The sequence below is a fragment of the Alligator mississippiensis genome, chromosome 1 (genome assembly GCF_030867095.1).
Source record: "Alligator mississippiensis isolate rAllMis1 chromosome 1, rAllMis1, whole genome shotgun sequence".
Lineage (NCBI taxonomy): Eukaryota > Metazoa > Chordata > Crocodylia > Alligatoridae > Alligator > Alligator mississippiensis.
In genome coordinates, this window is record NC_081824.1 from 455,489,725 (window position 1) to 455,500,838 (window position 11,114).

An 11,114-nucleotide genomic window follows, 5' to 3' on the forward strand; every position below is an offset into this window, starting at 1 on the left:
AGCCCCTCTCACAGACCTTCGCATCTGCAATAAAATGCAAGAGAGGAATTTATAGTGTGAGGCATAATAGAGCTTTCATTTCTTCTCATCTCAGCTGCTTTCTGTAGGTTATACGAATAACTGGGCTGCTTGCCAGGGGATAAACAGCAGTTAGGTTGGAAATAAGTGTAGTCTATGAGTTTAATGATGGAAGTAAAATGTTAGATACCATCATCTATAGCAGTGGGGGCCAAACTTTTTGGCAGGTGTGCCATAAATTAGCCCTTCACCCTCTCTGAATTTCACTCCATTCTCTTTCCCTTGATCTGCTTTCTGCTTCAAGCCTTGTGCTTCCTACCTGATGTGCTACTTTGCTTTATGCTCCCTGCCTTATCTGTCTCTGCGCTCCCTGCTCTCTCCCTGATCTGCTGCGTGCCACACAAAAAGGCGGCCCGAGCAACTTGTGCCACTTGTGCCACTTGTGCTGCAGGTTGGCCACCCTGATCTTTACAGATATGAAAGAGTTATGAAAAAGATTGAAAAAGCAGTAAAAATTGTCATATACATAGCAGTCCTGCTGCAGAGGAGGGTGTTAGTATGTATATAAGGGAAGGTGGAGCCTGATAAAGTTCAAAGGCAAAATATGTGTATGTGATGTCAGAATACTGAGGCTTGACAGTCTGGAAGAGCACAAAACAGTGCCTTTCCCAGACCACAGCTCCAATGGAGCTGCACTAGGGTGTAGGGGCTATAATGTGTTTTGATGTATGTATTCAGAAAGAGGTTATAGGATATGCTGGAGGGATCTGCAGATTTTGGGCAGTGAATTAGCAAAATGAAGGATGATCCTAACTCTGTGTTCATTTTTTGTCACACTGAATTTTGTAGGTTGTGGACATTTTTTTTTTTTTAATGAAAGGAAATATTCTTATAGGAGCCAGTGACCAATGGAGCTAGTAATCATGGAGATCTAGAGTTGGGATGCACCTGTCCTTAGGTGAAGGTAGCCATGCTGTTCCCAAGTCCTGGTTCTTTCATCTCTTTTTTGCTGCACATCCCTGGGTACAGTGCAAGAGAAACTCCACTGAACACCAGGATTTCAGTCATCCACTGAAATGTTTGCACCATATAATTGCTAAGAGGGCCAATGAGAAAAATCACATACAAGCTCTATGTTCCAAATTCTTGACAGTTTTATTACATGATAGTTATAGTACCTCTAAGTGCCTGAGAAAAGACAGGCCTGCCTCCTGCTTCCTCTGCTGCCCCTAAGACATATAGCCCTCCTTTTTCCCAGTTCAACTTTCCCTTTCTGTCCCATTAGGCCATTAGCATTTTTAGATTCTGTTATCATGTAAAACATGCTCTCTGCTGTCTGGGAATCTCTGTTGCTTCAGACATTTATCAGAGGTGGAAGTTTATTGAATAGTTGCATGTTTCCTTGGTTGCACAGCCTGAACTGGACACTGAGCTAGGTCCTGCACTTCCCAATGCCACCTGTCTGCTTCTAATTTGCCCAGGTATCCCCAGCCCACCCACTCAGCTTTCCTTCAGTTTTTCTCCCTCCTCTTACCTGGAGTGTGTTCCCCAGTGACAGCAGCAGTGACATGCTCCTTAATTTTAAACCTCTGAAAACCAGAAACTGCAAATTTGGATCACTCCGAGGGAAATCCCCAGAAAGCTTCAGTTCACCCAAATGAAAATTCAGGTATGCAAGACTGCCGGATTTGGTCCTTAGTCTCACAAGGCTTTGTAAAGGAATAAGGCCAGATCCAAAGACCACTTAAATTTTTCTGCAGGCTTCAACAGACTTTGGAGTAGGAGTTTAAAGAAATGAGCATGCAATAGAATTGGAGAAACAGTTGTGTAGTATGGATCTCGGCTGGAGTGGAAGGAAGTGGGTGGGAGAGAAGCATCGTCTTACTGAAAAGCATCGTCTCCATTGTTCCTCCTGTGTTTGCTGTGGGGGGAGCAGTGTAACAAGCAAAACATGTAGGCAAACAGTGCGGCAGATGGTGCAGTCTACTACTGAGGAAACATTTGAAAGGGTAACTAAAATATGGTTGAGACCAGCTTACAGTTTGCACACTGAATGCAAAATTGTACGCACTTTTCAGTAGGTTGTAACTGCTTTCCTTAGTAGATACCAAACTTTACGGATATTCTGGTTGTCATAACCCAATGATTTTTAGTGCCTCGGCACATTGGAATTTTCCTGCCACATGGAGCTTTCTTTGCACGGTGGATTTCTCAACTGCAGAGAGAAATCCCCGGTGCAAAAGAATTCCCGCCACATGTATGCAAATTAGTGTCCCACTATTGGTCAATTCTAAATTATTCCTATGTGGCGGCTAGCAACTGGCTCGCTAGCCGTATAAAAGGTTAGAGCAGTTTCCGCCCAAGTTGGAGGACTCCACAACCATCTCGTGGGGAACTCTGAGCGTGCTGTGGAGCCGAGCAAACTCTGTGTGTATCTTGGAGGAGGACATAGAGGCCTGATCAGCTCTTAGCCACTCCCCGTCATAGTGGAAATTTGACGTATCCACCGTGTAAAGCGCTCGTGGAGTTGTACATTGACGACTCATCTCGGTTCGGTGCGGTTCGGAAGAGATCTCACTTGTGTTTGTTTGTGTGCAACTGCAACTCAAGCAAGTTTCCTTCCTGCACTGTGACCATCGGCAGTGTAAGTAAAGCTTTCTTTGTAAAACCAATACGCTTCCGTGCCTAACTCTACTCCGTCGTGGAAAAAACCCCACCTGACGGTCCGGGCTACTGGCCATAGCCTTAGACCGACCCTCGGTCCCCACAATGGTGTCAGCATCTTCATAGTGGGATTATAGTGGCAGGCACTCGTGTGCATTCATTGACTTGTCCTTTCTGGGCAGATAAGAGTGGCCAATATTCTCTCTCAAATCTGATTTATCCTGTCCTTGTTCTGGCAGGGATTGGAGCACAGGTTCAGGTGAGACAACAGCCCACTCTCATCAACTCTTATCAGACATGACACCTATCCTTCTGCTAGGCAGCTACAAACACAGAAGTAGAGGGAGTCCCAGTCTCAAAGAGTTTACAGTCTAAACACACAGTGAAAGACAAGGGAGGGAGAGTTGAAATGAAACAGCAAAGGTCCTGCGGCAGGTCCATGGCACAACTGAGAATAGACTCCAGGTGTCCTAAGATCCAGTTCAGTTCTCATTTCTTTAGACCACACTGCCTCTCATGGGAGGTCTTGCGTAGGTCTTTGTCAGTTATGTTTCAAAATGTGGACAGAAACCAGAAAGGAACATATAGAGCTGGAGATGTAGAGGGTGTATGGAAACTTGTGGCTTTTTACTCAGATTCATATTTTGTTTAGACATATGAGTCAAGTACAAACATCATACTTTCACCAGTCTAACTGATTGGAAACTAGTCTATACCCATAACAGAGGTTTGGTGCACAGAGTGGCTTGAAAATGGCAGAACCTGATATAAGATTTGCGCTCTCCACCAAAGGGTGAACGTGTGTCCTTTTTGCCACCAATCTAAACTATGCTGCTTACAGCAAACTGTGTAACTTAGATTTATTCTGCCTTGGGCTTTTTGAACTTGGGCTTTTCCTTGCCAGTCTGCAGAGTTAACTGTACTCTAGTGTACCAACTCTGGCATTAGTTGCAAACAGGGCATGCCTCACTATGCCAAGGGAGGGTGTCAGTAGGCTAAACAAACCAGCTTAAGAAACTCTACCTTAGAAATCACTTTATCCAGAAAAGGCTGGAGTGCCAGAGGCTCCTTAAAGTTTATTAGGAATGTTGCTGTTGTTATTCATTGATAGAACATGCTCAGTACTGTGATGATGGGTGCCAGTATGAAACTTTGGCAGCAGGAGGGAAAGCTGCCGGAGGGCTGAGCAATCCCTGAGTTGGGGAGCGGCAGGGGGTGGCAGGGTGGTGCTTCCCTCCGCGGTGGCAGTGGTGTCCCCCAGGTGGCACCTGCCCACAAGCACCTGGCCTGGGCAGTCTTGGGGGGTGCCACAGCCCCAGAGGGAAGCACCAGGCCCCCATGCAGCTCAGGCAGGCAGGCTCCAGGGAGGGGAAAAAAAATTAGGATCACCACTTCTTTTCTTTTTTTTCCCCTTCAGTGGAGCCTGCCTGCATGGGCTGCTGCTGGGCTGCCTCCATGGGCAGCGGCTGTAAGGGAGCAAACTAAAACACCTCGAACATGTTTAATTTTGCTGTGTCCCAAAGTGATTAAACGTGCAATACACCACTGGCAGTGTAAACAGCAGCACCATTAAAGCACTGCAAAAGGTCATTAAAGCTGCTTTAAAGGTCAATTTTGTGGCATATACAACCCCCTGTATATGTAACATCTGTATGAAGTCTCTGCCGATCACTGAGCTGAGATTCAGGAATTTCCTCTGTTAAATGTAGGTTTGAAAAGGGAGCTTTAGCCTGTGAAGTCCATGGGAACTGATGGCACTCAGCACCCTGTGGGCTCAGTCATCTGTTGATGAAAAATAAGACATGTTTATTTTGTCATGCTATTATGTTTTATGTTAGCAAATTCTCGCTGTGCATAATGTTATTTGTTCAAACTAATGAATATGACTGGAGAATTACGGTAAATTTGAGGCACTGTGTAAAATGACAAATTAACTTTGAGACTTCTGTGGACATTAGCAGCAGGAAATATGTTTAACAACAGAACTTATTAGCAGGGCTGCTGCATACACAACATGTAGGAGCTTAACAAAGTCTGTACAATAACTGGAAGTGTGTTCACACTGGGAGATTGTGATCTTATGTGCACAATGTAAACTTGGGAGTTAAAAATAATTGCTGACAAATCTTATCTTTAACATGAAAGTGTATAAATTATACAAGAAGAAAAGCATAATGGAAGAGGAAATGTAATATAGTTCCGAATGCTTAGGAGGGCTGGGTAGACATTGTTAATTCATAATGGCAAATCTTATACAGAGTACCATGTCCATGCCACAATGATGAAGAAATCTTACAAATAGACAAGGCCCTTTTCTATTCCTTCAGCTGACCCCATTTTCAGACATCTAAGGTCCACAAGGGACACACATGTTTGATCTGTACAACTACACAGTCATCCATGCGAGTTGGGTTACACATACAGAAACAGAATTCCCCAAGTCACCTAAGTACCAAAAATGCCCTGTAGATGATGAAAAAGTACCTATTTAGATGACCAGAAAAGAATAGAACATGGTCCCCATGTGGCTTGAGAGAGACTGATTTACAGCCCCTGGGTTTCCACCCAGCTGCTGCTCTTTCCATCACGCCAGCTGCAAGAGCAGCTGGGTCTCTGGGCTCTCCCTTCATCCTCTGGCTTCTGTTTCCTGCCCCATCTCTAGGGGGTGTTGTTTCTAGATTTGCCCATCACTTTGGGGTGTGCTCATTTATTAGGGATACATTTCTAGGGTCTTTGTCATTCTATCAATGAGCTGCTTGTATTACTTGTGTTTCTACATGGAGCTGTATCTCTCCCTTCTGCAAGTCCTCACCCCTAATGGAGCTATCTTGCCAGACTCAGTTTCAATGGGGCTGAGTTCCTCCAGTCACCAAATCAGTCATGCACACAAACACACACAGATTAACATGACACGCCTGACCCGGCCGGATTGATCAACATGGTTAGGCTGACACCCTCATATGCCAGGAATCAGTTCATTAAGGTGACAATAAAATGTAATCAGACACAAGCACACAGGTGAACAGAATACCTCTGAATCCAGCTGGGTGTCCAGCTGACACCTTCATGGGCTGGCATTCAGTTCATTAGGGCACATCTGAGCCAAACTGGATCAACCAGCCCATACAAGCTGATCCCCTTATGTGTCTTAAACTCAGTACGTCCCAATCATTTGCCCTAACTGTCCTAGTATTGGTAGCCTCTTGGTGAGCGGACCCCACGGTATTTCTGGGCTTCACAGGGATCTTTGGCTTAGGTAAAAGAAGCATTGCTGCAGAGCGAGTGGGGAAGGGGAAGTAGAGAAGGAAAAATATACTCAGTTACTACCAGTTTGACTATAAAAGTTATTTATTGCTAAGTATATGACATGTATAATGGTACTAGTAATAATAGACACGCAAAGGAAAACAATTAAAACAATTACAATACTACCCTGGTTTCACTAAGTATTTGGGGAAACTTAGCTCAATTTAACTAATACAATTCAGGTTCAGAAATCTATGCCTAGAGAGAAGAAGAGAGAGAGAGAGAGAGAGAGAGAGAGAGAGAGAGAGAGCTGGGGTCTCACCAGTCCAAGGCACTCAGGTTGCAATGCTGACAGGTAAAGTTCTTTGCACAATCCTTGAAGGGAGACAATCTGTTTCTTCCAGCTTCTCAAGAACAAGAACAGATAGTGTCAGAGATATTTCTGTCTTGAAGCACACTGTTTGCTGCTTTTACAGCTTTTTTTATACCCTCAGTTTAGCTTCTTCAAAGCATTCTTTTAATTGTGTAAATAATTGCCTTTTCTAGTGACAAGGGGTTATCTGGTTTGGAACATCTCAAGAAACTGATTAACAACCAGGAAAAACATAAGGTTAAGGATCAACCAGACGCTTAAGAGCCAGCTTGAAATTCTTATGGATAGCAGATATACTGGATAGGATACCTCATTGTTTCTTCTCAGATGGCTTGCCACATCAGGGTTTTGTATTTTACCTGTTGTGAATAAGCCTCAGTTTAGCATGAGTGTTCATAAACTTTGTGGGGAGGACTTCCACCAGTCATCCCGGGAAAAGTATGACAGCATTTGGGGTCAGGACTCCAATGGGCTGGACGCTGTGATGAACCTTTAACCATTGTTCAAATGTTGCCCATACCACCTCTGACTCGGTCTCTTGCCTCAGCATTCCCTAACCCGGCAACTGAGTTTTAGTCAATCAGGTTTAAATAGGCTTCCCACAGTGGGACCGGGGAATGTACAACCCAAGATACCTATTAAACGGGACAACAAGAAATAACGGCCACAAGTTGTTGGAGAGTAGGTTCAGATTAGACATCCGTAGGAACTACTTCACAGTTAGGGCGGCTAGGATCTGGAACCAACTTCCAAGGGAAGTTGTGCTGGTTCCTACCCTGGGGATCTTTAAGAAGCGGCTCGATGCCTACATGGCTGGGGTCCCTTGAACCCAGTTTCTCTCCTGCCCAGGCAGGGGGTCGGACTTGAAGATCTACAAGGTCCCTTCCAACCCTACTTCTATGATTCTATGATTCTAAACTTTACTTCTGTTTAGTTCTGGTTAGATGAGGTGTGTGTGTGGGGGAAATAGAAAAACTCCATTGTAAGTCCAGTAAGCTGGGTGCCAGGCCTCCATCAGGAAGACAGAGCTGATAGGTAACAGTGTATGCTTCACAGTGAGGGAGGGCTCCCACATGCACAGTGCAGCAGAGGGGCACTCACATAGTGTGCAAACCAAGGGGCCCACAGTTCTCAACCACCTAGGTGTTGGATAGCCATGTTTATCCTGTTTAACACTGGTATCTACAACAAGGACAATATTTGGAAATAGAATTGGGGGTTTTGAATCCACAAGGTCAATACAAATATATGGTGAGAGTAAAGTCTTCATTAGGCAGAATTGCATTTCAAGTCTAAGGACTGTCTAATTCCTATTTTTATAATGCTGACAATGACAACTGTCAATAGTGACAATGGTCCTGGCAATGACAATGTCCTCTTTATTGTAAGATATTGTCCTTTGCTTCCCTCCCCTTACAAACCAATTTTCCATAATGCAAGAAGAGCGAGGTGCTGGGGTTTCCATGAAGCCCATTAAGGATTACCTATTGCCAATCTGGTTAGCATAGAAGGCACTGGCATACTGTAGGGCTGGGTAGGAAACCCTGAAAGAAAAAATAGATCTTGAGGAATTGTGCTGGCCCTCTGAAATGGGGGAGAATTTCATCCCAGATGAATACTGGCATAAAGGTCACCATGACAGGAATATAGGCTCCAGAGGCCTATGGATTTGTAGTCATACAATGTGTTTATTTTCATGTTTTCTTTGCCTCTTTTTCTCTAAATGAAAAGTTTGATGGGAAAGTATTTTCACTTAATGCCAATTCTCTGCAGCACCATAAAAGACCCTGAATTTTATGATTCTTCAATCATACAATTGTTTAAAAATATTTTAATAGATTTTGAGTCCTCATTATCCCTATCGTGTGTTTGCAACACTGTATCAGTTTTATTTTCTTGTATTATGCAGACTGACAGCGGGTTTTAAAAGTTGGGAGATTCTACATAAAATAAGCAAGGATGTGCAATAAGCCATCCTATCAGAAAAAATAACTAGACCATGAAATAATTGCACAAAAAAAATTCAGTGAGAGGGTGGTACTGAGAAAAACACTAGCTCTGATAAGAACATTATATTCGGAGACTATGTCAGATTTACTGAAAACAATGAAATGGGATGAGATAGTGCGTGAGAGGCAGATAATTCAAAGGAAAAATATTTTGTTCGTAAAGATTGTCTTTGTAATGAACACGGGAATAAAAGCAGACCAGTGTGGATGAATAGCAGGGTTGTAAAATGATCAGGAGAAAGAAATCAGTTTTTTGGAAGCTCGCAATAATAGAGATGATAAAAATGTCTTGATAACACTTAAAAAGTGTAAAGGTGTTAAAGGAAGATTAAAGTAGTAAATGATATAATAACTTGTGTCTTTTATTTGAAAAATCCCTGTGTTGTTTGCTCAGAACACCGAGAAGGTACACTTACATGAGAACTGTTGCTGGCTTTTTAGGCAACAGTTTTGACATGCGCTGTAGTGTGCCCATCACTGGATCGATGAGGTCTCATGCTGGGTCCTATCTCATTACCCCCCACTGGCCTTCCAGGGTTTGCCCACAGTATTATCTCATCTACCATGCCTTGATGTTACAATTCATAGGAAGGCTCCCCTAGAAGGTAGGAATGAGTTTTGGGGTACTTTCTTGTTAAGCTGAGACCTCCTTCAGCCTTGGCCTGTGTTAATCTAGCTGGGTGTCTGAATCCCAAGTTTATGGACCCCATCCTGCCCCTCAAGCTATGGACCTCTTGGCCTCCTGGCTATGCTGCTCACAGATTCTGGGCTTGTGCCTTCAGTCTTTGCTGTCAGGTATTCAGTCCTCTGCCATGCCACAGTCCTCCTTCCAAAATGCTTACATCTCTGCTCTACACAGCCCACCAGGCTTCAGGGCCTGAAGGTGCTATGTACTGGGTGCCTCTGCAGCACCTGGTGGCCTCCAATACTCCCCTTACAGCCACACCTGGTCAAAAGCATGATCATCTCCTCCCCAGACATAAAACTCACAAAGCACAAGCTCCCCTGTAAGGGTCAATCTTACCCAACAGAAGCCCCAATGCAAAAGGGTCAAGGCACTATCTTGTGTTGCTTGTGGTAGAGGGTTTCTTCCACCCTTGTGTGGTATAGCGTCCTTCCTCCTTCTGCACCTCTCATGGCCAGATTTCCCTTCTGGGCCAAGCCCTGCACTTATGAGTCTCTCCCTGGGTCACCTGACCCTCTACTTCCACCCTAGGCCTGCCAATCACCATCTATACCTGGGGCAGGTGGCCATTGTATTTAAGGCTCTTCTTGCCCTTAAATGTGTTTAAGGGGCTGCTGGCCAGCCAATGGGCCCTGGGTTCCCTCCCGCTCTCAGTAATGGGGCAGGGACCCCATTATATACATTCACCTTTTGTCTTACACTTACCTTGTAATGTTCCTAGACACAGAGACCAGATTTTAATTTTGTATTTGTACAGCACCTTGCTCAGTGGGATCCCATGACTGGGGATTATACATAGTACTATGATACAAGCAGTATCTTATTATAATAGAAAGATAATAAGAGGCTGAGATTTTCCAAACCACTTCAGGCTGTGCCGGCAGCCACCTAGATTCATAGATTCATAGATACATAGATGTTAGGGTCAGAAGGGACCTCAATAGATCATCGAGTCCGACCCCCTGCATAAGCAGGAAAGAATGCTGGGTCTAGATGACCCCAGCTAGATGCTCATCTAACCTCCTCTTGAAGACCCCCAGGGTAGGGGAGAGCACCACCTCCCTTGGGAGCCCGTTCCAGACCCTGGCCACTTGAACTGTGAAGAAGTTCTTCCTAATGTCCAATCTAAATCTGCTCTCTGCTAGCTTGTGGCCATTATTTCTTGTAAACCCCGGGGGCGCCTTGGTGAATAAATACTCACCAATTCCCTTCTGTGCCCCCGTGATGAACTTATAGGCAGCCACAAGGTCGCCTCTCAACCTTCTCTTGCGGAGGCTGAAAAGGTCCAGTTTCTCTAGTCTCTCCTTGGAGGGCTTGGACTGCAGGCCCTTAACCATACGAGTGGCCCTTCTCTGGACCCTCTCCAGGTTACCTGCATCCCTCTCGAATTGCGGCGCCCAGAATTGCATGCAGTACTCCAACTGCGGTCTGACCAGCGCCCGATAGAGGGGAAGGATCACCTCCTTGGACCTATTTATCATGCATCTGCTGATGCATGATAAAGTGCCATTGGCTTTTTTGATGGCTTTGTCACACTGCCGACTCATGTTCATCTTGGAGTCCACTAGGACTCCAAGATCCCTTTCCACTTCCGTGCCACCCAGCAGGTCATTCCCTAGGCTGTAGGTGTGCTGGACATTTTTCCTCCCTAGGTGCAGCACTTTGCATTTCTCCTTGTTGAACTGCATTCTGTTGTTTTCTGCCCACTTGTCCAACTTATCCAGGTCTGCTTGCAGCTGTTCCCTGCCCTCCGGCGTGTCTACATCTCCCCACAGCTTTGTGTCATCTGCAAACTTGGACAGAGTACATTTGACTCCCTCATCCAAGTCACTGATGAAGACATTAAAGAGTATCGGTCCAAGGACCGAACCCTGCGGGACCCCACTGCCCACACCCTTCCAGGTCGAAACCGACCCATCCACCACGACTCTCTGGGTGCGACCCTCCAGCCAATTCGCCACCCACCAGACCGTGTAGCCATCCAAGTCACAGCCTCTTAACTTGTTCACCAGTGTGGGGTGGGATACCGTATCGAAGGCCTTCCTGAAGTCTAAGTATACGACATCTACCCCTCCTCCTGTGTCCAGGCATTTCGTAACCTGGTCATAAAAAGAAACTA

At 45.1% G+C, this 11,114-nt stretch overlaps 1 long non-coding RNA gene across 1 annotated transcript; it reads right to left on the minus strand.

The window, feature by feature from the left end:
• Positions 1–3,281: 3,281 nt before the first annotated feature.
• LOC132250286 (uncharacterized) lies at positions 3,282–6,422 on the minus strand. The gene is made up of 2 exons (XR_009461956.1): positions 6,251–6,422; positions 3,282–4,464 (listed from the first exon to the last, which is right to left on the minus strand). It is a non-coding gene; the product is annotated as an uncharacterized LOC132250286 (long non-coding RNA).
• Between the last annotated feature and the right edge of the window lie 4,692 nt (positions 6,423–11,114).